Below are 26,917 nucleotides of genomic sequence, written 5' to 3'. Positions count from 1 at the left end.
GCATAAGAAAATGCTCAAGTCATAAATCATGTATGTTGAACGCACACCCAATTACTTCTCCTGAACCTGACATGTGGCATTAAGCATAGTGTACCACTATTTTACATTCTGACAAGTATCCTTTTAAAGGAGCAAATTCTGCCCATGTTTTCTTTTCACTTTGCCACGGGGACTGGGAATACAGAAAAGAAGTAATGGAAGTGGGAGTATGTTTAGAGAGAGAAGAGGTAAGAAAAAGGGAAGTTTTCCTTTTCTGCATACTTGGAAGTATAATTCTTTGCCATATATCTGCATTTCATAATGCAGCTTTCACTACACTTAAATATAAATATATGCATGTTAAACACAAATGCACACACTCATATGCACATGCACAATGCATACATATTTTTCTTTGTTTTTGTTTTTTTCTTTTTGGTCCAAGTCTATAATATCATCCATTTAGAGAATTAATCTGGGACTTCCCTCCACTAATGAAGAAAGACAACTCATAGTTTCATAGAGGCACAGAAGGATATAGTGACTTAACTATGATTACAAAGCTGGTATGTGTCAGCAGCAACACTTGCACCCAGACCTTCCCAATACCAAGACTATCTCTCTTTTCAGAATGTTATATTGACACTTACATGGACCCACAGATAGACATACAGACACACCCACAGAGGGGTTTTTCTGAAAATATGTAAGTTTACCCAAATGTGGAAATTTGTTTGAATATACCAAAATATAGAAGTTTGTAACATGCTACACCACAAACACACACACACAATTATATGTATGGATGTATATACATATGGGTATATTTTTAAATATATAAATATATTCAGAAATGTATGTAAATACACATATATAAACGTATAGATATGTCTATCCATACAGATACACACATAATACTTTGGGATATATGCATAAAATATACATTATAACACTATGATCAGGTGGGATTTATACCAGGAATGCAAGCCTGGTTGAATATTAGGAAAACTATCAGCATAATTGACCATATCAATAACAAACCTAACAAAAATCATGATTACCTCAATAGATTCAGAAAATATACAAAATATAGTACCCATTCCATTAAAAAAAACACAAAAGAGCATAGGAATAAATGAAGTTTTATTTTTTTCTAAAATGATAAGCAGTATCCATCTCAAACCATCAACAAGCATTACATGTAATGGGGGTAAGCTAGAAGCATTCCCCATAAGAACAGGGGTGAAACAAGGATGCCCTTTATCAACACTGTTATTCAACACTGTACTAGAAATGTTAGCTTTAACAATAAGAGAAGAAAAATAAATTGAAGGAAATGAGGAAACAAAACTATCCCTCTTTGCAGATGATATGATGGTATACTTAGAGAATCCTAGAGAATCAACTAAAAAACTATATGAAACAATAAACAACTTTAGCAAAGTTGCAGGACATAAAATAAATCTAACATCAGCATTTCTATATATTACCAACAAAGCCCAGCAGCAAGAGATAGAAAGAGAAATTCCATTTAAAATAACTATGGATAATATAAAATATTTGGGAGTTCACCTGCCAAGACAAACCCAGGAACTATATGTACACAATTACAAAATGCTTGTCATATCAAACAATTGGAAAAATATAAATCCCTCATGGGTAGGCCAAGCTGGTATAGTAAAAATGACAATTCTACCTAAATTAATTTACTTATATAGTGCCATGCCAATCAAACTACCAAAAATATTTTATAGAGGTAGAAAAAATAATAAAATTCATCTGGAAGAATAAAATGTCAAGAATATCAAGGTAATTATTGAAAAAAATGCAAAGGAAGGTGACCTAGCAACTCCATATCTAAAACTATATTATAAAGTGGCAATCATCAAAACTACTTGGTAGTGGCTAAGAAGTAGAGTGGAGATCAAGTGGACACAAGCAGTAGATGCCTATAGTAACTACTTTTTGATAAACACAAAGACTGGCTTCTGGAATAAGAATTCACTATTTGACAAAACCTTCCAAGAAAAATGGAAAACAGTATGGCAGAAACTAGGCAAAGACCAACATCTCACACTGTATACCAAGATAAGGTCAAAATGGGTACATGATTTAGTCATAAAGGGTGATATTATCAGCAAATTAGGAAATCAAGGGGAAAAAGGAAGAATTTATGATCAAACAAGAGATAGAGAACATTATGAAATGCAAAATGGATAATATTGATTACATTAAATTGAAAAGTTTTTGTATAAGCAAAGCCAATGCAACCAAGATTAGAAGGAAAGCACAAAGCTAGAAATAATTTTTACAGCCAGTGTTTCTGATAAAGGCCTAATTTCTCAAATAAATAAAGAACTGAGTCAAATTTACAATAATACAAATCATGCCCTAATTGATAAATGGTCAAAGAATATGAACAGGCAGTTTTCAGAGGAAAATATTAAAACTATCTCTAGTCAAATGAAAAAAATGCTCTAAATCATTATTGATTAAAGAAATTCAAAATAAAACAACTCTGAGGTACTGCCTCACATTTATCAGATTGGCTAATATGACAGAAAAGGAAAATGATAAATGTTGGAGAAGATGTGGGAAAATTGGAACACCAATGCATTGTTGGTGGAGTTGTGAACTGATCCAAACATTCTGGGGGGCAATTTGGAACTATGATCAAAGGACTATAAAATTGTGCATACTCTTTGATCCAGCAATGCCACTACTAAGTCTGTCTTGCAAAAAGATTATAAAAAAGGGAAAAGGGAAAAGGACCAACGTGTACAAAATATTTATAGCAACTCTTTTTGTGGTGGCAAAGAATGGAAATTGAGGGTATGTCCATCAATTGGGGAATGACTGAACGAGTTGTACTATATGAATGTAATGAAATATTATTGTGCTATAAGAAATGATGAGCAAGTGGATTTCAGAAAAACCTGGAAAGACTTATATGAACTGATGCTGAGTGAAGCAAGCAGGATCAGGAGAATATTATTCATAGTAACAGCAACACTGTGCAATGATCAACTATGACAGACTTAGCTCTTCTCAGCAATGCAATCATCCAAGCCAATTTCAAAAGACTCATGATGGAAAATGTTATCCAAATCCAGAGAAAGAACTATGGAGTCTAAGTGCATATCAAAGCATACTGTTTTCCCTTTTTTATTTTTTCTTTCTTGTTTTTTCCTTTTATTCTCATTCTTCTTTCACAACATGACTAATGTGGAAATATTTTTAACACGATTGTTACATAGCTAGAAAGTATCTGAGGCCAGGTTTAAACTCAGTCTTCCTGTCTCCAAGTTCAGTGCTCTATACAGTGTACCACCTAACTGCCTAGAAAAGGCTTGTCAACTGGTTAATTAATTCACAAAAGTATCAGTTTAAAAAAATAAAATGGAGGGAATCAAAGCATAAGGAAAATTCAGATTGTGATTTAGTAATGTGTGTATGTGTGTATGTATGTGTGTATATATATACATATGTCCATATATATATATATATACACATATATAATACACATATATAAATGAAGAACATACTTCTCCAATTAAAAATTTCAGAACATTAGAAACACTATTAGCCAGCTGTCCTTCAATTAATCTTTTCATGAAATTATTGTAAAGATGGACAAGAGACTACTTACAAATCACCATATAGAAAACTAAGACCAAGATCCTTCTACACCCTTTCATATTTCCAATATAACTATTTTTATCAATGGTATCATCATCTCTCTGTGTATTACAGGCCAGAATTTTTGTAGCCATATTTATTTTTAAGCTGCTGGAAGACAGTTATGTATTTCATTTATCCATCTTTTTATCCCCTACAGTGCTACTATACACCCAATAAATATTAATTGAATCAATGAATGACTCTTCTCTTCACCATCCCTTATATACTGTTACTCACCAAGTCCTGTGGAGCCATTCCATCTAAAATATCACCCTTCCTTTTCTACTTCAATTAACCTAATGTCCTCACTGTCTCAAACCTAGAAAATTATAACAGATCTTAACTAACTTCTAATCACAGTCCTTTCCAGTATATCTTACACCCAATTGCAAAGTTCATTTTCTTGAATCAATGTTTTCATCAAGGTATACCTCTTAGGGTTCCTTATTATTATCTCTAGGGGCAGTTAGATGGTGCAGGAGATAGAGTGGCAGGCCTGGTTAGGAAAACCTGATTTTAAATTCTGCCTCAGTCATTTACTAGTTGGGTGATCAAGGCAAGTCACTTAACGCTGTTTGCCTTAATTTCCTCACCTGTAAAATGAGTTGGAGAAGGAAATGGCAAACCATTACAGTATATTTGCCAAGAAAATCCCAAATGTGTCACAAAACTTTGGACATGACTGAAAAACAACTGAACAACATTAGTATCTCTATCTAGTCTACCACTGTCTAATAATCAAGGTTCTCTATCAATTAGCCACACTTTTCCTATCCAATCTCATCTTCCATTATCCTTCCAAACTAACCTGCTCTGGGCTAGTTTATCTTATGACAATCCAATCTCATCCTCACTTCTGGACCTCTGGTTAGGTTATTGTCCCTTCTGTATATTTGTTTAAAGGGGGCATAAATTCTAGCCTTGTTTCATATGCTAATCATCGCCTCCATGTTAAAACAAGTCATTATCCCTGAACCCACTTCACAAATTAGAGAAAATAAAAATAGCAGTAAATATAACAATATAATGTTGTCTGAAGATGACAGGTGAAAAAGCTACAAGGCAATGAAGTGTCATTCTGTTGCAGTAACCTAATTGAGGTTTAGTTCATGGCATTTAATAAATGGATTTAAAGTTAGAAAGCAGGCATGACAGGTACTCTTTCGAAACGACCAATTCAGGTTCTAAGTCTAGTTTTCTATTATATAACAAGAATAACAATATGACAATATCATTTCATACCATTTCACTTTCTATTAATACAAGCCTCAAGTCTCTTTGAGTTCTCTGACTTCTCTGGTATGTATTCTATTTGTTAGATAGAAAATGAATTAGTGACAGAGTAAGAGTTGATTCATGCTTTGATTTTCCTGAAATGTCCCATGATAAAAAGAAGAAAAAACACTGGAAGAAATAATTACTGATAGGTACCTTTTAGTCAATAACAGAGTTTAGAATAACCAGCTATTAATGTATACAAGCACTGTTATTGAAAGGAACAGCACATATCCACCAATAAGAGAATGGGTACAAAGTTATAAAATGTGATATAGACAGACAGACAGACAGAGAGAGAGAGAGATAGATGATAGATACAGATGTAGATAGACAGTCAGAAGTTTAAGGTAAACTGTTAGATTATGTGAAGAGGAAAAAATTAACCTGACAAGTATTCTGCTATTTAAAGCTGCAGAATCAAAGGGAAATACATTTTCTTACCTAGAATACTTATCATTTGTACCATTATCTCATTTGGAAATTTTCAAATTAATCATCTCACTTATAATGGTTATTTTGTTTTAAATCCCTTCTAAATGTTACCCCTTAAATACTATAGGCATTTGTGGATTTATTTAAGAGCTATACCTTATGTACTTCTGGAATAACTTGAGGCATTTACAGATTAAAACATTACAAGAGAAGAATAAAACTTGAACAGAATTCATATGGTAGGAGGAGATGTTGATGCTTCAAAGAAGTAGAGCTCATCACTTATAATACTTGGAGAACATATCTCACTTCTAGACTTCTGGAATCTAAGGACAAATATGAAATCCATTAAACCACAAAATTCATTTTTATAAGAGAAAAGATATAAATTCATTTTTAGAGACAAAATTTCCACTGGGGTAACATTCAATGTTGTGTCCTCCAACATGGCTTGAGCAAAGATTCAAGAATTCTGTTCAACAAGAAAATTTCCATAATATTGTTATTTTGCTTATGGATGAGGCTTTGTTTTCTTCAAAAAACATTAGTCCCATTGACTTCAACCTATAGAACAAGAGTAGAGAACCTATGGTAAAGTTCATAATCCACCACTGACCATCAGAGGTACTACTCCTCATCCCTTCTATCATTCAGCTTTAAATCCATTCAATGAATATTTAACTTTTGCAGCATTTAAAATACCTTAATTAATTTATTGATGAGATACTAAATTCATCTAAGACATAATCCTTGTCTTCTTGGACCTCCTAGTCTGACACAAACAATATTATTACACACAATATCATTTGCTAAGTGTACAGTAAAATACTAATCAGCATGACTAATGAATCCCCTAAAGTGGTTGCATGTATATGAATTTTCACTATTTAAAGTTATAATTATATAAAATGTGATGATTGGTTCCAGCATAATGGTAATATGCAGTTCAAGTATAAATAATGTGACCAACTCAGGGGAATTTATTATTCATACTAATTGGGGTCTGGCTATATTAGAGAAGTGAATAACAAAGTTCTATGTGAGGACTGAGGGGAAAAAGTAGGTTTCATGAAGGAGATGACATTTAGTTGATCATTAAAGAATGAGCAGGAATCCAACAAATGAAAGAGATGTAGGACTTTGCAGGTACAAGGAACAGCTCTAGCAAAATTCAGTTTTATTCATGCTACAGACCTTGCCAGTTGTATCAATAACCAATGCATAACCTTGCTGATGGTCCATAGGACTAAGGAAATTCCTGAACCCTTATTTGTGAATAATGAGTATGAAGAATATAAATTACAACAATTCTACAAAGAACTCCAATTATTTCTGTCTACACAATAATTGCTGTTATTTTTAAAGGGCAAACAAACAAAAGAAGAATGAGCACTATCTGTTCAGCATGATCAGAGCAACATTGTGCCACCTGGTAACACCTATAATGGCTATAATAATCTAACTGATGTTCTTCATTTTTAAAGGACTAGAAACAGACAATAAAATGTCCTCTCAGCTACTGAGATAATTCTTCTATTTGCCTGTTATAAAAATCATCCACTAGATTTCAGTCAATCAAGTTTATCTAACTCAGAAGTTTCATTTTCAATTTGAATGGGAGTAGTGGATCATATCAATTTTTTAAAAATGAATTTTTGTTATAGAAACAAAATAAGCAGTTCCTTCCCATGCCCTAAACAGTAATAACTGACATTTACATAGACATGAGACTTTGAGATTTATGAAATACTTTTACATATTCTTCCTCATGTGATGCTCATAATAACTCTATGGCATAAGTTCCATAGGTATCATCATTATCATCATTTTTACTGGTGAAGGAACTGAGTGGTTCTGTCTTGCCACCATTATAGCCAGCAAATATTTGAGATAAAATTTGAACCCAGGTCTTTTCTGATCCCAAGCTTAACGCTTTCATTCACAACACTATAACAGTCCCTGGGCTGTCTTTAATTCCTTTTGACAGTACGCATGAAGAAATTCATCATATTAATAAAATTTTTGTGGATACATATCAAGAAATACTTTCCTTCATTTTTATATAAATAATTTATTGTAAAATAAAAATAAATAAATAAAAGAATTTACTTCATGGCAGAAGTGAAAATGATGGAAGGAACCTATCAATGCTACAGAATTGCCTCCATTATTCAGTCTTTCTCTTCCTTTGTTACCTGCTCTTCTGAAGCTAATGATGGGCAGAGCAGTTGCGGGACTTTAAATGATGAAGTTTGTGAAAATTTGTTTTCGTCATTGTCCCATCATGTCAGGTAGCACTGCCCTCATAACACTACTTTTTCACCTCTTTCTCCTTGCTATGCCTTGGATGGTTCATCATCATTAGTCCAGACCAGGGCTCAGTGGGACTGGTCTAGTGGTTCAGGATTGGAATAGGAATGAAATAAAATATTTATAGACCATTTAGAAGTTAACAATAATGTGGAAAGGATATTTAGTAAGGATACAGAATTAATTCAGCTAGGCACAGCTACTGACTCTGAGGATGCCATACATCAATACACCAATACACCAATGCCAAACCTGAGGGAGAAGTCCCTGACTCTTCCTTCAGTGACTTTTGTATATGGTCCATGGGGAAGCTAGGTCAATAGTCTGAGCCTTAGTCTCTTGACCAATTACACCGTGAAGACAATTTCAATACCATTTAAAGAAAAACAAAATTATCTTAACCTTTATAGAGTAGATGATGTTCTTATAGAAACCTCAATGCAGATTACTATTCGATCTCTTTTTCTAGTCTTAATGAATAAGCAAATGAAAACATTTATCAGGCACTTACTGTACACCACATGCTATGCTACATGTTAGGGATACATATAAGCCAGACAATATCTATACTCAAGGATATTATAAACTAATAGTGAAAGATAACACAGCAGGGGAGTGGTGGCCAAGGAGGGAACTGAGATAGTGAGTGGAGGCACAGGATAATTGGTATGTCCTTTCCAGAAATGGTTTCTCAATGCAATTAGTGTTCTTAGACATGTGGTGGAAGAGACATAGCATATTCATGGAAGGAAGATGGCTAAAGTGCCTCATGGTGGGTCTGAAGGCAAGAACTCTCTGTGTCTCTCTGTCTCTGTCTCTCTGTCTTTCTCTCTTTCTCTGTCTCTCTCTCACTCACTCATCCTAGAACTCCATTTTCAAATGTTTAACTGGATATCTCAGTCTGAGTGTCCCAATCATAATTCAATATTTCAGAGGTTCTATTACATATATATACATATATGTATATATATATATATATATAAAATATGTATATATACATATGTCTATATACATATATGCATATATATATATGATCAATATGGATACTTCCATCAATCATACAAATCACATCCCATTGGACTGTAAGAATGTACACCTTTTTATGCAATAGTGTATACCTTGGATAATATGCTTTATATCATTTAAAGTATATAATTTATCTTAGTTATATGCTATACAGTCATATTCGCATGAAAGTCTCTCTATTGACCCTTAAGGTACCAACAATTTTCATGGAAACTTGCAGGGACAAAGGAAAGAATCAGAAGAAAATAGTTACCAACAGATACTCTTCAGTCAATAAAAATTAGAGTAATGAGTGAAAATCATACACCAACAGTGACTGACAATAGTTGGATGTTTTTAGTTGCACCTCTTGAAACTCTATTTGTATAGAATCATAAAATATGATGTGCAGGTAATTAATAGGTGCCCAGGTGATTAGGTTAAACTGTTAGAATAAGATAAAAACTGGATGAATAACCCATTATCTCTTCAATATGTTTAAAAGTGTAAGCTATCTACTCTCAAAGAACTTATAGTCTAGTAGTAGAGATATGAATTATATATGAATAATTAAAATACAAAATACAGTGAACCAAGTGAATATGGAAATTATAGAGTAATATGAAAGTTCAGAAGAGGTAAAGATCACTTCAGCCTAGGAGAACAAGGAATATTTCATAAAAGAGGTATAATATGAACTGATTCTTCAAAGATGAAGAGGAAGTGACAAAAGGAAAACAGATATTCTGGGTATCAAAAATATTGTAAGAAAAAAATCAGTGATGAGAAAGCACAAAATCTTTTTAAAAGATGGTGTCATCAAGTTTTAAAGTTTAGGTTGTAGAAATTCAACAATTCAATTCATCAAGTATGTCATAAGTACCAGTCCTAAGGAGGAAAGGGAAGACAAATAGGGGAGACAGAGGAAAATAGAGGGATGAGAGAGGGAGAAAGAAGAAAGAAACCCCTTTCATCAAGGGCATTCTAAAGGGGAGCAGTAAAATATATGTGTGAGAATGGAGGTTGAAACTGGGTATTACAGGCTGTGCTAGATTTATCATATTGGAACTTTTGTCTTCAAATCCTGGCTATGCCATTTATTAATTTTGCTCTCCTGTAGCCTAATGGAGAACTCTGAAAAGGAAGGCTTAATAAATATTTAATTAATGAATAAATGAATAGATGTGTTAATCAGGAGTAATTCAGAGTATAAAGACATGAATCTACAATAACAACAATACCAAGAAGAATAGTTGATATTTATAGAGTACTTTAAGGTTTATGAAGAACTCTACATACTTTGATTAATCTTCAGAATAACTTTGTGAGATCTCTATTACAGGTATTATAATTTCTATTTTTCAATAAAGCCAATTGGGGCTCAGAGATAATAGTGGCTAAATCATGGTCACATGAATAGCAAGTGTCAGAGGCAGGACTTCAACATAGGTACCAAGACTTTTTCTGGTCAAACACTCTTTCTATTATTCTATCCTGCTTCTCAAAAACTGAGAAGAAACATGTAGTAGAAAAGAAGTTTTGGCTCTGGTACAAGAGGGATTATGTTCAAATCCTGATTACTCTCTGTGTGACTTTGGGCAAGTCACTTAATCTCCCTGGGAGTTAGGTTAGATGGTCTCTGATATCCTTTCCATTTCTTCCTTCTCTTCTTTCTGTGATCCTGTGATTTATAAGGTCAATTCCAGTCTTGAAACCTAGAAAATCACTTAAGTGATCCCAAGGCTACTATCTCATCTTCCACTGGTCAAAATTGCTACCACAATTGAAAAACCTGTCGAGTTATAAAAATTAACCTGCACTTCTATTTTTGAAATATTTCTTTGTAATATCTACCTAAATTCCAGACATATTTTATGTTCACAGAAGTAGAGATAGCATGGTACTATGATATTGTAGTATGTGATTAATAAAGGCTTGTTTATTTATCTCTTGACTTTCAAGATCATCTCATCCAACCCTCTCATCTCACAAAAGAGAGAGACACAGAGGTTGACTTGACTGAGGCCACATAAGTCATAAGGTGTGAAAGACAGGGTTTGACCTCAGGTTCCCCAACTCCAAATGAAGAGCTCTTTGCATTGCATCACTCTGCTTTTCCTATAACCTCTCAGATTCTCCAACAAATCATCCCTACTTATGCTGAGGAAAAAGCTAACCTACTTCACCTGACTGTGCCCAGTAAATTAAAAATCTCATTGCAACAGATGGGACCAAGGAGGTTGAAAGACAATTTGCAAGTAAACTGGCCACAAAGCCAATAAAACTTTGTCAGCTCCTGCCTTGCACAGTATCTCAGACAACACTATAATCAAAGAGACAAATGTGTAATAGCTGTAAATATTGGAGTGCTTTTTATTACTCTTTTGATTCCCACACATAATATGTCATTTCTGGGTCATTTTTTTCCTTTTATAGCGACAGTCTTTAGAATCATCTCTTCAAGCCTTAAGGCAAGTTAGCACTACTGAAAATGCATTAGAGAGTAGATTGATATCTCTAGCCCAAGGAAAGCAGAGAAAAGAAGCTAATATTTTAGATGAATTTCAGAGCCTAGATGTTAACAATGGCACAACATAACTTCCTTACAACAATCAAAGTATAAGGAGTTTCAAGGGTATGAGTTGCAATAATATTTGTGAAAGTAGCTTAAAATAACTAGGAGATTCTAAAATGTGACTTTAAGTGTTTAAGAACAATAAACTTTGGAAAATGTCTGAATCTCCTTTTAGAGAAGTTTCATTTAAATCATTCTCACATATACTGAGTATACAGGGAATCAGAGATACCAAGAGGTAGAGATGATCAGTACGTAAGAAGACCGGAAAGGAACCAGTACAGGGTATGAAGGACTTTGAATGTTAAACAGAGGATTTAATATTTGATCCTCGAAGTAATAGGGAACCCCTGGAGGCCTTTTTTTTCCCTAAGAAGACCACTTTAACAGTTGAAGGCAGGATGAATTGGAGTGAGATGAGATTTACAGCACAAAGAACAACCAGTAGGCTATGCAATAGTCTAGGATTAAAGTGATGGGGGATTGCACAAGGTAATGATAGTGTCAGAGAAGAGAAAGGAACATGTAAGAGAGTTGTTACAAAAATAAAATTGGCAAGCATTAACAACAGATTGGATCTTGGGGTGGAGAGAGAGCAAATAATCAAAAATAACACATAAGATGTGACTCAGTGGATGGTGGTAATGTAAACAGTAATAAGAAAGTTAGAGGGGAGGGTTTGGGGAGAAGAATGAAAATTAGTTCAGCTTGGACATATTGAGTTCAAGTTATCTATGGGACATACAGTCCAAGACATCTAATAAGCATTTGGAAATGTCAGTCTGGAAGTCAGCAGAGAAGTTAGGGCCTGACAAATAAATCTGAGAATAATCTGCACATGGGTGATAATTTAATCCATGTGAGTTAATGAGACCACGAAGTGGAGAAATATAGAGGTAAAAAAGAAGGTGGCACAGGACAGAATCCTGTGAGATACTCAGGTTAATAGATATGACTTGGTTGAAGATGTATCAAAGAAGACTGAAATGGAGTGGTCAGATAGGCAAAAGGAGAACCAGGAGAGAATAATGTCCCCAAAACCTGGAGAGAAGAGGTTATTGAGTGATTGACAATGCCAAAGACTACAGAGAGGTCAAAGAGTAGGAGGATTGAAAAAAGCCCATTAGTTTTGGCAATTAGAGATTTTAGTAATTTTTGAGAGGTTGGTTTTGGTTGAATGAGTTTGGAAGTCAGATTGTAGAGAGTTAAGAAGAGAATGAGAGGAAATGAAGTAGAAACAACTATTGCATATGGCCTTTTCAAACAGTTTAGCCATGAAAGGGAGGAAAGCTATGGGATAATAGCTTGCTGTTTTTTACCAAATGCATAGTATCAAATGATAGAAGTAAAAGTACTAATGTCTTTTTTTTTTATTGGTCAGACCATAAGACAAATCAAGAGTTTTGTATTCATTTATTGGCTCCTCATTCACTTTAAGAGTAACAATGTTAAACTAAAGCTCAAATAGTGAGACCAAGGCAGCAAAAGACCTGGAAACTGTAGGGGAAAAATTTAAAGAAGACTCTCTTTAGCTCTTTCAATATTTATTAGATACCAATGTAGTCTTTGATCTGTTATCCCTCATTTTTGATACATAACCAACCCATTCAGCCACATATTTTACGAGTTCTTGATGTCATTAAAAATATATATCAGAGAGATGCTTAAAAAGAATAGGCAATGTTGTTCTTAATCTTGTTTCTATTTTCCTTTAAGCCCCATTCACCTTACAATGATATGATCCTTTATAACCTATATCTATTCACACCTCAAATTTAATTACCTAAAGCTAATTCTGGAATGTTGCTACAAACTGGATTTTGGCCTAACTAAAATCTTTGATCAATAAAGTAAAGGCAGATGTAGACTATTAAAAAAATCCCCATTGAGAAGTGAATAAAGGAAGCAAAAGCAGGGAAAGAAATCTGTATCTCCAAATACTGAGTAGAGAAAACCTAAGGCATATAGTGAGCTTATAATTCTTACCTCCTTCTTTTCACTATACCTACTTCAATGGGGAAAAATAAGGAGAGTTACCCACATGCTCTTCCATACTCTTCTCAAGTTCATGGATTCCTCCCTTCCCCTTTGAAGTCTGCCTTTGATGTTTATTCTTCTCCTAAATTCATCTAAATGTGATAGTCTGAAACAAAGCCTCAAATGTCCTACCCTAGTTATAACTGCTGGTCAGTTACTCAATAAAGATTTATTCATTAGGTAAAAGTGTTAGATTAGACGACCTCTAAGATCCCTTCTGACTCTAATATTCACATTTATGTGTGTCTTTGTTGTGAACATAATGAATATATCTTAAGAAATATTTATCACGATACAACATTATGTTTTTTAGTAACCCATTGCATCTGGCACTGAAAAGATGACCTCAATGAGATAATATTTGCTTATAAATCATGTCCCTCATTCTTTCAAATTGTAAATAGGATTTTGTAACATGTCAAGAGGTTGTCTGTGTTTCATGCTAAAATATAAAGATGGTTGGAAAGGTTCCAATTTGTACATATAACATTGTTTTTCATGAGAAGCTATAAATAATGCCAAACCCTGTAGGGATTTTTTAAGATGCAAGTTTACTTTCACAGTAGAAGCAATTGTATTCAGAACCAAAGCATTGCTTCAAGAAATGAAAAAAAAAATGTTTTCCCAAAGATATCATGGCTTAAACTTCTAGACAGATTCCACAATGCACATGCATTCCCATGCAGACCCCTTGACATACACTGACTAACTGAATTTCAGTCATTGCATTTTAGAATGAACATGACAATCTAGAGAATGTTCAAAGGAAGGCAGATACTGTGTTGCAGGGAGTAAGAGCCTTGTCCGGTCCAAAATAATTGAAATAACAAAAGATGTTAAGCCTAGAGAACAGAAAACATGGCATCTATGGTCAAGTATTTGTAGGTTAGGTATAAGAAGCAGTCATGAAATTTTTCTACTTGATCTTAAATGACATAAGTAGGACTGAGGAAAGCAAGTTCAGTCAGATGCAAAATGATGGAATAGTAAGAAGGTTGGTTTTAGAGTTAGAAGACCAAAATCTATTAATATAAGTTGCATATCTCACTGTTTTTCCTTTCCTTCCTCACAAAGCACATGATTGTGGAATCATTTGCCCCTGTTTTTCTTCATTTTTACTTTAGTACCCAGTTTCTTCTTTTTGATCAGAAGCAGATCCATATGATAAGTCCTCCTAATGGTGACCCCTGCCTATTTTTCCATTTTTCATCTACACTTCTACCTTTCACTCCATGATAGACTTGCTATGTAGTTCCTTTGCCTTGTCTTTCCCCAAGGCCTATAATAGTTCTTCCTCTTCACATCTGCCTCATTGTATCTCTGTTTTTTTTTTTAATTTTTGTTTTTTTAAATTAACTCAAAGACCATCTTTGGCAGGAAACTTTTCCCATATTTCCAGCTACCAGTGCCTTTACTTCCAAAGTTATATTATATATACTTTTTCTAAATCTTGTATATATCTATTTTATAATGGTTGTCTCCTTCATTAGAATGCACACTTCTTAAGAAAAGGAACCGATTTCACTATTTATGTGTCCTTAGCACTTAGCACAATTCCTCACATAGAGAGAACACTTAAATATGTGCCAATTGTCTTCATTGCATTAAGATTTTTAATTCACCCTGTTTGTTACCCTGATATTATATAATTTATATAAAGATATTTAAGGTCCTTACTTTTACTACTCTCACTTCTTAGATATTACCTCCCTTGAATTTTTCTTACTATGTAGTACCTAATATTCTCTATGTTACCAGGCTTAGTATTTATTAATTTAACACATTCTTTGTGTATCATGTGAAATACCAGGCTGGATGAATAAAAAGCCAGAATTAAAATTGCCAAGAGAAACATCAACAATCTCAGAAACGCACATGATACCACTCTGATGACAGAAACTGAAGAGGAATTAAGAAGACTCTTGACGAGTGTGAAAGAGGAGAATGTAAAAGTTGGCTTGAAGCTTGACGTAAAAAAAAAAAAACCTAAGATCTTGGCAACTGGTCCTATCACTTCTTGGCAAACAGAAGGAAAAGGAATGGAAGCAATGTTAGTTTTATGTTCTTGGGTTCAAAATCACTGCAGATGGCAACTGCAGCCGTGAAATTAAAAGATTCCTTGGAAGAAAGGGTATGGCAAATCCAGACAGCAAACTAAAAAGCTGAGATATACCTTGTCAACAAAGGTCCATATGGTTTTTCCAGTAGCAATGTATGACTGTGAGAGTAGGACCACAAGGAAAGCTGAGTGTTGCAGAACTAATACTTTTAAATTGCGAAGTTGGAGATTTTTGAGACTCCCAAAGAACTTCTGTGTATATGGGTTATATCTATCAATAATTACTCTATTAGAAATTAAAATGTCTTAACTTTATTATGCAAAAATAGGTTTGACTTCCTGGAGTACCAGAAAGTATTAATCCACTACCCTAAGCCAATATTTTTCTTTTTTTTTTAATGGTAATTTTTATTTATTTTTTTGTTTTCAACATTCACTTCCACAAGATTTTGAGTTCCAAATTTTCACCCCATCTCACCCCTTCCCCCACCCCAAGATGGCATGTATTCTAAATACCCCTCCCCCTAGCCTGCCTTCCCTTCTAGCTCTCCCCCCCTTCTCTTATCCCCTTCCCCTTCAATTTTCCTGTGGGGCAGGATAAATTTCTGTACCCCATTTCTTGTATTTCTTATTTCCCAGTTGCATGTGAAAACATTTTTTAAACATGTGTTTTTAAAACTTTGGGTTCCAAATTTTCTCCCTTCCTCCCTCCCTACCCACCATCATTGATAAGGCAAGCAACTAAATATAGGTTATACATGTGCAGTTATGCAAAACCCTTCCATAGTAAACATGCTGTGAAAAACTAACTCTATTTCCCTTTAACACATCCCGCCCACCCATTTATTCCATTCTTTCTTTTGACTCTGTCTCTCCTCAGAAGTATTTGCTTCAGATTACTCCCTTTCCCAATCTGCCCTCCTCTCTATCATTCCCCTACTCTCTTGTCCCCTCCCCCTCCCCATTTTCCTGTAGGGTAAGACAGATTTCCACACTCAATTGAATGTGTATGTTATTCCCTCCTTAAGTCAAATCCTATGAGAATAAGATTCACTCATTCCCCCTCACCTTCCCCTATTTCCCCTCCACTGTAAGAGCCTTTTCTTTTCTGTTTTTTTTTGTGGGATAATTTACCCCATTCTACTTCTCCCTTTCTCCTTCTCCTGGTGTATTCCTTTCTCACCCCTTAATTTTATTCTCCAGATATGACCCCTTCATTTTCAACTCACCCTGTGCCCTCTATCTATATCTATATATACATACATATAATTTTTTCCCCTCCAACTATCCTAATACTGACAAAGATCTCATGAGTTATAAATATCATCTTTCCATGTAGGAATGTGAACAGTTCAACCTTAATAAGTCTTTTATGATTTTCTCTTTCCTGTTTACCTCTTCATGTTCCATTTGAGTCTTGTATTTGAAAATCAAATTTTCTATTCAACTCTGGTCTTTTCATCAAGAATGTTTGAAGGTCCTCTATTTCACTGAGTGACTATTTTTTCCCCTGCAGGATTATACTCAGTTTTGCTGGGTAGGTGATTCTTGGTTGTAATCCTATCTCCTTTGCTCTCCAGAATATTATATTCCATGCCCTGCGGTCCTTTAATGTAGAAGCAGCTAAATCTTGTGTTATCCTGATTGTGTTTCCACAATACTTGAATTCTTTCTTTCTGGCTGCTTGTAATATTTTCTCCTTGACCTGGGAACTCTGGAATTTGGCTACAATAATCCTAGGAGTTTTCCTTTGGGGATCTCTTTCAGGAGGAGATCAGTGGATTCTTTCAATTTCTATTTTGCCCTCTGGTTCTAAAATATCAGAACAGTTTTCCTTGATTATTTCTTGAAAGATGATGTCTAGGCTCTTCTTTTGATCATGGCTTTCAGATAGTCCAATAATTTTTAAATTCTCTCTCCTGGATCTATTTTCCAGGTCAGTTGTTTTTCCAATGAGATATTTCACATTGTTTTCTAATTTTTCATTCTTTTGGATTTGTTTTACAGTGTCTTGATTTCTCTTAAAGTCACTAGCTTCTAATTGCTCTATTCTAACTTTTAAGGAAGTATTTTCTTCAGTAATCTTTTAGACTTCCTTTTCCATTTGGCCAATTTTGCTTTTTAGGGCATTCTTCTCATTGGCTTTTTGGACCTCTTTTGCCATTTGGGTTAGGCTATTTTTAAAGGTGTCATTTTCTTCAGTATTTTGTTGGGTCTCCTTTAGCAAGCTATTGACTTGTTTTCATGATTTTCTTGCATCACTCTCAGTTTTTCCTCTACTTCTCTTACTTGCTTCTCAAAATCCCTTTTGAGCTCTTCCAAGGCCTGGGACTGATTCATATTATTCTTAGAGGCTTTGGATATAGAAGCTTTGATTTTGTTTTCTTCTTCTGGTTGTATGTTTTGATCTTCTTTGTCACCAAAGTAAGATAATATAGTCTGACTCTTTTTGCACTGCTTACTCATGATCCTGGCCAATTATTTGAGTTTTAAACTCTTTGTTAAGGTAAAAGTCTGCTTCCAATGTGAAGAGTGTATTGTCCCAAGCTTCGGGGGTTTGTACAGCTGCTTTCAGAGCTACTTCTAGGGACCTGTAAATTTTCAGTTCTTCCAAGGTGTTATGATAAGGGGCGAGGTGTTTTCTCTCCACCATCACAACAAGCTCCACCACACCAGCACTCCTCCTCACCCCAGGACCGCCCCTCAGAACTGTGACCCAGATCCAAGCCCTGGTAAAGCAAGAGATTCCTGCCTCAGCACTGGCAAAGAGATCCCTGCAATCCCCCTATGATCAGCCACTTGATTCCCCCTCAGTCTCTGGGCTGGAAGCTCAGGAAAAGGTGGCCCTTGGCCATGCTCGAGACTTGGGGCTGAGACCTACCTCCTCTCTCACCACAGTCACAGACTTTTCCCACTGACCTTCTAAGTTGTCTTTGGCATTCAGGGGTTTAGAAGTCTGGAAACTGCTACAACTGCCCGCAATTCAGTTCTCTGAGGCCTGCTCCAGGTTCGCTGCGGCCTGGGTGTCCACGCCAAACTACGCTCCTCTTCCAACCCAGTGCAACACACCTTTCCAATCAACCATCCACACTGTCTTGGACTGGACATTTGTTTCACTCTGTCTTTTTGTGGGTTCTGCTGCTTTAGAATTTGTTTAGAGCCATTTTTTTTAAGTATTTGGAGGGCTTTGGAAGGGAGCTCAAGACAGTCACTGCTTTCCCTCTGCCATCTTGGCTCCACCCCAGAAACGAAGCTAATATTTTTCTACCTCACTTATCTGAGACATCTTTATTCTTTTAGGACCAAGGAATTTCAAAATGGAAGGGATTTTAGAAATAATTTTGCCCAGTCTCCTCATTTTAAAGTGGGGGAAACAAAGGCCCAGAGATATTCAGTGACCTGCCCAAGAGCCAAGATCTGAAGAGCCAAGATCTGACCTAGCCTGAGAATCCAAATCCATTTCACTATGTAATATTGCCATTTCTAAATTTTCTGAGGCTATTCTCATACTGAAACAAAGTCTACCAATAACAGTTTCCATGGATGGACACAAAGAGGAAGAAGAGAGAACAGAGAAGAGGAAGAAGTAGCATCTGCTTCAAGGTTGTAGATTTCTTAAATAGAAGACTAACTCTGAACATCATTCTAATTTCAGAAGATTGTCAAAGTGACCTATATGGGAAAGAGTGGCTAAAATAGTTAGAATGCAGGAAAAAAGGGAACATGGACAATATTAGTCTGGCAATTTTCTGAGTAGAGGAAGAATCCAAGCCTTGAGGAAATCTAGATTTTTCACTCTATATGTGTAATGTCTTCTGGATGCATTGTTGTGTCCTGACATGCCGGTTTGTAGGTGTTGGCATAGCATAATAGGCTAATTACAAAGTGACCTTTTCCATCCATTTCATTAATGAAAATAAAATAGTCATTTGCTACAGCAGATGCTTGCCTTTAGGACAGAGTTTAGTTACAAAGATAAATACCATAGGATTAATATAGATTATATACAAGAAAACTTCATTAATTAGGACCTTACTAATTCAGAATTCCTGAATCCCACAGAATCTCAAAGTTAGAAGTTAGCTCAGGGAGTGTTTGGTCCAATCTGCACGTGAGGAAAACCTTTTAAAACATTGCTCACATTTGGTCATCCAGTTTTCACTTGCTGCCCTCCAGTGAGAGGTCACTGCCATCTCAATAAGTACCCCTATTCACTTATGTCTATCTCTACAGGTTATGAAAAATTTCTTTACGTTGAGCCCAAAACTTCCTCTCTGCATCCTTCATTCATTTTTCCTAGTCCTCAGGACAAGCAGAAGTCTAATGTTCCATACCATCTATCTAACCTGAAATTTACATTCCTAGCCCCCTTAAATATATTCCTGAAGAAACAACTGGTGACATATATATTGAAGGAGAAATATTCATCCTATCAAAAAGAAAAAAAAATAAACATAATAATAATACATGCACATGGCAAGCAAGTCATCCTAGTTAAACAAGAAAGGTCTCCTGAAGAAAAGACAGCAGTAACAATTTTTCAGTCAAGTCAATCATCAAAATCTCCACAACCACCTCCGTTCCTACCCCAAGTGAGAAAATCCAGAACTCTGAACCTAGAAGTTTAGGAATAACAGTGCCCTCCAGGCAACTGACTTTATTTCCAAACCTGAGCCCTATAGCCTTCATTGAAGGGAGACATCAGTATGGAATAAGGGCCCATCTTCTTCACAACCATCAATACCAACAGCTGACCAAATGTTAACAACAGACATGCAATCCTAAGAGCCATAGGAGTGGCACCAATCCCTCCATCAATCATTACACCCACCACTACAAGCCTAGCCCTCAGAGCCATAACCCCCATGGAGTGTAGCCTGGCAATTGCATTTGCAGGTACTATAGCCATGACTTCTAAAGACCTAGAAAAGAAAGTTCTTGCACCAAAGTCCTTGGCACTATCAAACGATCAAGTATCAAAAAACATATGATTTTAGCAGTGCAAATGACATTGCAGATGACGCCGTATGATCTGTTTTGATATTGCCCCTAAAGGATCATAGGATTGGTAACTGAAACCTTCCCTATGTGCCATCTCTCTCTTTAGAATATCAGTTCCTTAAGAGCAGGGACTATCACGCTTTCTGATTTTCATCCCCAGAGCACAATATAAACACATAGTAAGCATTTATTATGTTTTTGAATTTATTTGCCCATGCAACCATCCATTCATCCATTAATTCATTCATACTCATTTATGTATCTTTGTTATGCTCCATTATACCTGAGCTAACTACAAATCACTTAAGCATAAGATCTCATCTTACTAATGGTAGTCATTAGTTTGGGTTACTATATGTACTTGAAAAAGTCTCAGGCTCATACTTTAACTAATTAAGAGTGACCTCATCCATTAGTTTAAATTAATGAGGCTTGCACCTTTCTTTGAAGTTGGAAAAGTTGTGAAAAATGTACATCCCATTCTTAGCCTAATGCCAACCATAATTATCTGAATAAAAATGTCTAATTCGCTGAGGGGCTTCAGTTAAAACTACAAAAAAAAAAAAACAGAATTCTGTTGCTGTTCGTATTTGATTTAAAAAAAAAATCAAACAAATCATATACTTTGGAAACAAGTTTTGTATTAATTTGGAAAACATAAATTCCCCAAATATTTTATAAATCTCAATGAAAGAAGAGCCACTATTGTATAGAACCTAATAGGCTGCATTTTGTAGTTAGCATTGTGTTTCATCTTTAGTGATAATCAAAGAAACTTGTTTTTAAAATGTCATTCAAAGATATCTTTCTTTAGGATATGGTCAGTTATCTTTTAGATTAAGTTGTGAGTAGTTTCTAACCTAAATTCTGCAGGGCAGACTATACATAAAATAATGTTTAATTACAACAATTAGCAACAATTGCTCTAAAAAAGATATCTCCTTTTATATGACTGTTTTGAAGCACATTGATCTCCTACAAAATATTGCAGTTTTATTCTTCATTCTCCATGCATTATGCATAGTAAAGAGAATTCAACTCCAGTTCCTCTTTCAATAGTGAAATATTAAGCTTTTTATAGTATGTTTTTTGTTTATGCTGCATGTTAGTGTGTCATCCCTGGGCCAATATTTTGGGGAGAGTCCAAATGGTCTGTTGTGTTTCTCACCACATTCTATTCCACTTTTTATTTTTGCAATTTTGAAATTAAAAAAATGAGGAATCAGTTCAAGAAGATTTTTGTGTACTAGGGAGATGGAAGAACTGAATGGACACAAGGAACATAAGGTTAGAAAAAGAAAAGAATAGATGAGCTACAAACATTAAGAAATAAAATGAAACTAATGAAATTATCTGGTCTATGATTAGACAACTGGACCTTCAGAAAAGAAATTCAGCCCTCATACTCAGGTTCCACTACTGACTCATTTCAATATTTAGAAGAAAACCCTATCCCATATTTTTTTTGTGCTCCTGACATAATTTTTCAGTTGAGGGGGACATCCACTATTCATGTATAAATCACAGACACTAAGATTTTCAAGTAATTTCAAAAGCATCTCCAAACCATATCTGAATAAGAATCACTGCTATAAATCCATATCAAATGGATATCCAGTCTTTGCTCAAAAACTGCCAGTAAAAGAGACTACTAACTCCCAAGACAGTCCATTCTATTTCTGGAGAGTTCTAATGTTTGGGAATTTTTCCATTATATCAATCATAAATTGGCCTTCATGTAATTTCTACCATCTCTATTCTCCAGGTCCAGTCAGATCCCTCTTCCATGTGACGGCCTTTTGAATACTTGAAGAGAACAATCATACTTCTCCCTGTCTTCTCTTCTCTAAGCTAATTACTACCCAGTTCCCTCATCAGGTCTTTATAAGGCTCAATCATAATACCATTTGATATCCTGGTCACTTCTTCTGCATATTTTTCATCTTCCTAAAATGTGACACCTCGAACTGAAAAAAATATTCCTTAGATTTTCTTTGACTACAATGGGACTGTTTCCTATATTCCTATATTCTATATCATCCGCTTCTCACAATATATATGATTTTATTAGTTTATTTTTCTGGGGGCTTGCCTGGTTTTGTTTTGTTTGTTTGTTTGTTTTGCTGAAATATTATGTTTCTGATTCATATTGAGCTTCTATTTTTTTCCCAAATGCCAAGATCACATTCAAATAAATTACTGGATCCACAAATACCCATTTTGTACTTGAGAAATGGCTTTGAAACTAAATGTAAGGATTTATATTTATTCCAATTATATTTCATCCTATTAGATCTACGTTAGTCAACATTCTCTCTGTTCAAGATTACTTTAAATCCTTTCTTGTCATTCAATGTCATTAGTGTCTCTTACTATCCTTTTAATATAAAAATATTTGAAAAGCATCAGATTTATGTATTTGCCCAGGTCATTGGTAAAAACGTAAACAAACAAAAACTCACAGAGTCAATGACACATCCCTGAGACACTCCACTATTATTTCCCTTTCTAGTGGGTATTGATCTTTAATGACTATTCCTGAGATCAATCATTTAAATAATCATTTAGTAATTATCTGGCCTAATATATTCATCTTGTCATCAAAGATATCATGAGATTTTGTGAAATATTATATTTCCTCCTAACTGGCCATTTTCTACATGTGCTCAAAAATCTTCAATGGCTACCTACTTTCTCCTTTTTTTCTTTTTATATTACTTTTTCATAATGGATGAAATACACACTATTAAACCTCACATTTGTTGAAAGTTTAGAATCTGTGGAGCTTATGTTGGCAAAATGGGAGATAAATGTGCCCTGGCATAGTTTAAGGGGAAGCAAGTCCCTTCAATTTCATGGACAGATATTGAAGCAATAGGAACTATCTTTAGGGATGATATTGGGCTGCTTTAGTGGGTAAAATATTGTCCTGAGATTAATAAAAACTGGGGACAATTGTAAGAGAGGTCAGCCAATGAAATGATTTTTTGATAAACATTGGTGTGATTTAGTATAGTAAGTGTAGTATATTCTTGGAGTGAGTTTCAAGTGAAATTGACTTCTATAGAAGCAGGCTGGAATGGTGAAAGAGTAAAAGAATTGACATGAACCAATGCAATGGCAAGGCTTAGCACCCTCAGGTATATATTGATATCTGAGTAAGAAATACTGTGTATGTGGTTAGGGGCATGTGTTGGTTGCTAATGCCCTTCTGTGCAGTAAATAATAGCAGAGTACAAGCAATTGTGCAGTGTGGTATGGCAAAAAGACTAATGAATTTATATTCCCAAGACCCGTGTTCAAATTCTCTCTCTATTCATTGTTATCTATGAAACCTTGGCCAAATCACTTAATCTACTGAGTCTTAGTTTACTCATCTGTAAATGACTGGGCTGAACTAGATGGCCTTTAAGATCCCTTCTAACTATAGATCTTTGATCTTACTATCCAGCATAGGTCAGGTACTTGCTATATTTCAAGCATGATGCTAAACACTGGTGATATAAATGGAAAGAATGACATAATCTTTAATCTCAAATCATTTACATTTCAATAAGAGTATAGAAAAACATGTATAAACACACATATACATAGTCACTGTATGTATATACAAATATAGAGGACTCAGGAACTATCTTTAGGGATGAATAAATATGAGGGAGTGAGGGCACTACTAGTTGGGAAGATGAGGAAATACTTCATGTAAAGATAGCTCTTGAGTTGCGGCTTGTATAAAAAGTAGATTCTATGAGGAACAGAGAGGGGAGAGCATTCCAGTAATGGACATGGTCAGAGTGAAGGCATGAAGATGAGAGATGGAGAGTAGTGCATAAAGAATAGAGGGAAGGCCAGTTTCGTTGGACAAGAAATAGAGTAAAATAAAATGAGCCAGGAAAGATAGGTTGAGGCCAGGTAGCAAAGAGCTTTAAAATTTCAACAGAGGCATTTATATTTGACCTTAGTGATGATAAGAAGCTACTGTGGTTTATTGAATAGGGCAATAACATGGTAAGATTTACAGATAAAGAAAATCACTTTTTCATCGGGGGGAAGATAAACAAGAGTGTGGAGAGATTTGAAGCAGGGAAACCAACTGGAAGCCTGTAATAATAGTCTAGATGTGATATGATGATGACCAGAATTAATGTGTAGCTGTGTAACCGGAGAAAGTGTCTGATGTGAGAATTGTTGTGAGCAAATGTTGGCAACCTTTTGGATATGTGGGCTGGAGAAGGAATGTACACTTCTGAAGTTTTTAAGCCTGAGAGACTAAAAAAGATGGTGGTACCTTCAAGAAAAAAAAAAAGGAAAATTGGAAAAATGGAGGATTTGGGGTAAAAAGAAAATGAGTTCCATTTTGGAAATGTTTAAGATGTCTCTGACTCATCTATTTTGAAATGTCCACTAGATAGCTGATAATGTGAGACTATGGGTGCGCAGATGTGTGAGACATCTACATAATGATAATTAAACTTATGGAGATGGTGAAATCAGCAAAAGTGTATAGAAAGAGGAAAGAAGAGGGTCACTGACAGAACACTGGAAGATGTTCACTGTTGGGGAGCATGATATGGATAATGTGAGAGCAAAGGAGACTGAAGGAATAGCTAGGCAAGTAGAAAGAGAACTGAGTGGAGAATGATGTAATGAGAATGTAGAAAAGAGAAGGCATCTAGGAAGGGAGAGTGTTCAATAGTGTCAAAACCAGCAAACTGGCCAACAAGAATGAGGACTAAGAAAAATATGTATCATATTTTGCTTAATAGATCATTAGTAACTTTGGAAAGAGCAGTTTCACTTGATTGATTTGGTTTGAAGCCAGATTGCAAAGAGAAAGACAGGAAGTGGAGGTAATGACAATATGGGAATCTCAAGTTTAGCTGAGATAGGGAGAAGAGATATAGAATGATAGGCTGAGGGCATGATAGGCTCTAGTGAAGGTGTTCTTAAGGATAAAGGAAATTTGGACATATTTGAAGACAGTTCAGAAGAACTAATAGAAAGTGAAGAATTAAATGAAAAAGATAGTCCAAGTCCTGGGAGAACATACATTCTAAAGCAGGAAGAAAATATAAATGAAAAGCGGTGAGAGAGGTGAGAAGAGAAAGTTCCCAAACAGGGGCATGTTTGTTTGTTTTTAAGTCTAGAGAGTAAGGATTAGAGATTAGACAGGAATAAAGTATTTAATATGGCTAGACTGTATACACTTTTTTAAAATTGAGGTTCTTGGAAGAACTGGCAGAGTAAGGGACAGAAGCACAGGGTACTTCTAGTATTAAAAGGGTAAAGGTGCTGAAGGTTCTTCCAGGGGGAGAAGGCTACTTGGAGAATAGTAGAGGAATAGTATTCCAAGGAAAGAAGGCTGCTTGAAATTAATGGAGAAAGACATCTAGATAGTTGGGAGCATTAAGAAAGGAACAAAGGAGAATAACATGAAAAACAACGGGAAATCAAAGAACCTGGATTCAAATTCAGTCATGCTGCTTAGTAGTGGAGTATAAATTATTTAATCTCTATGGACCTTAATTTCCTCAGCTGTAAAGCCAGGAGGTTGGGCTAAATCAGGAGTCAGCAAACAATGGCCAATAATATATTACTATATCTTAGAATGTAAAAACCCTTTTTTGCTTGTAGGCCATACAAAAACTGGCAGCGAGTTAGATTTGGCCTATGTACTGTAGTTTACTGACCCCTGTGCTAGATGATAGAACCTAGTTTGAGAACTGAACTTCAGGTGTCATCTATTTCAATCATCTAATTTGACAAATGAGTAAATGAGTCCCCCAAAATTGTGACTTATCCACGTTGTAGAAAAACTATGATTTGAACTGAAGTCCTCTGATTACAAAAGCATCATATTGTTTCTATGGTTTCTTTCAGATTTTAAATCCTATGATCCTTTGACTTGGATTTGATTCCTGGCTCTTACACTTGCTACTTCTGTGACCACAGGCAAGTAGATCAACATGGATCCATGTCCTCATTCCTCTCCAGAGCTTAGCACCATTTCTGGCACATCATAAGCATTTAACAAGTGCTTGTCAATTTATTGACTTAATTCTTCTGAGTCATTTTTTTTAGCCTAGTGTATGCTCTTATGATTAGACTACAGTATTTCCCTAGTATGGACTGGGGCTACCAAAAGGAAGATATAAAACCAGCCCTTGGATGGTTTCTAATACATAGGGATAAAATCATTTTCATCCTCCTGTGTACCATATACTTGAGAACAGAATGTTTCTTCCTAGCCTCTCTGATAAGCCTGATCTCCTTAGTGAGCAGTTTTTTCTGGCTCACTCTGCCTTGGGATATAATTGGAGACATGGCTGCTACATGTACTTTGGCAAGGGTCAGGGCCTCTATGATTTAGACTGCATCTCTATAACAGGCCTAGGGCTGGATGGACTCGACATAGAAGACCAGAAAATCCCCATGATGCCAGGTCACTAGGCAGACTTTCCAGGGATGGCAGGCTATGGAACTCACTGGGCCAGGAGAGAGCAAAGAATAAGGAATGTTGGCTCCATATGAAAACTGAACCTGGCATGAATGCTGTTCAC

General features: G+C 35.3%; 1 protein-coding gene across 1 annotated transcript in view; it reads right to left on the bottom strand.

Moving 5' to 3' along the window:
- Positions 1-26,917, bottom strand: part of CSMD1 (CUB and Sushi multiple domains 1) — a 2,488,924-nt gene that overhangs the window by 856,452 nt on the left and 1,605,555 nt on the right. The window lies entirely within an intron of this gene.

Source organism: Vombatus ursinus, unplaced genomic scaffold, assembly GCF_900497805.2.
Source record: "Vombatus ursinus unplaced genomic scaffold, bare-nosed wombat genome assembly UNPS02014841.1, whole genome shotgun sequence".
Lineage (NCBI taxonomy): Eukaryota > Metazoa > Chordata > Mammalia > Diprotodontia > Vombatidae > Vombatus > Vombatus ursinus.
Note: the sequence above shows the minus strand (reverse complement) of the source record. Positions and strands in the feature narration are given on the sequence as shown.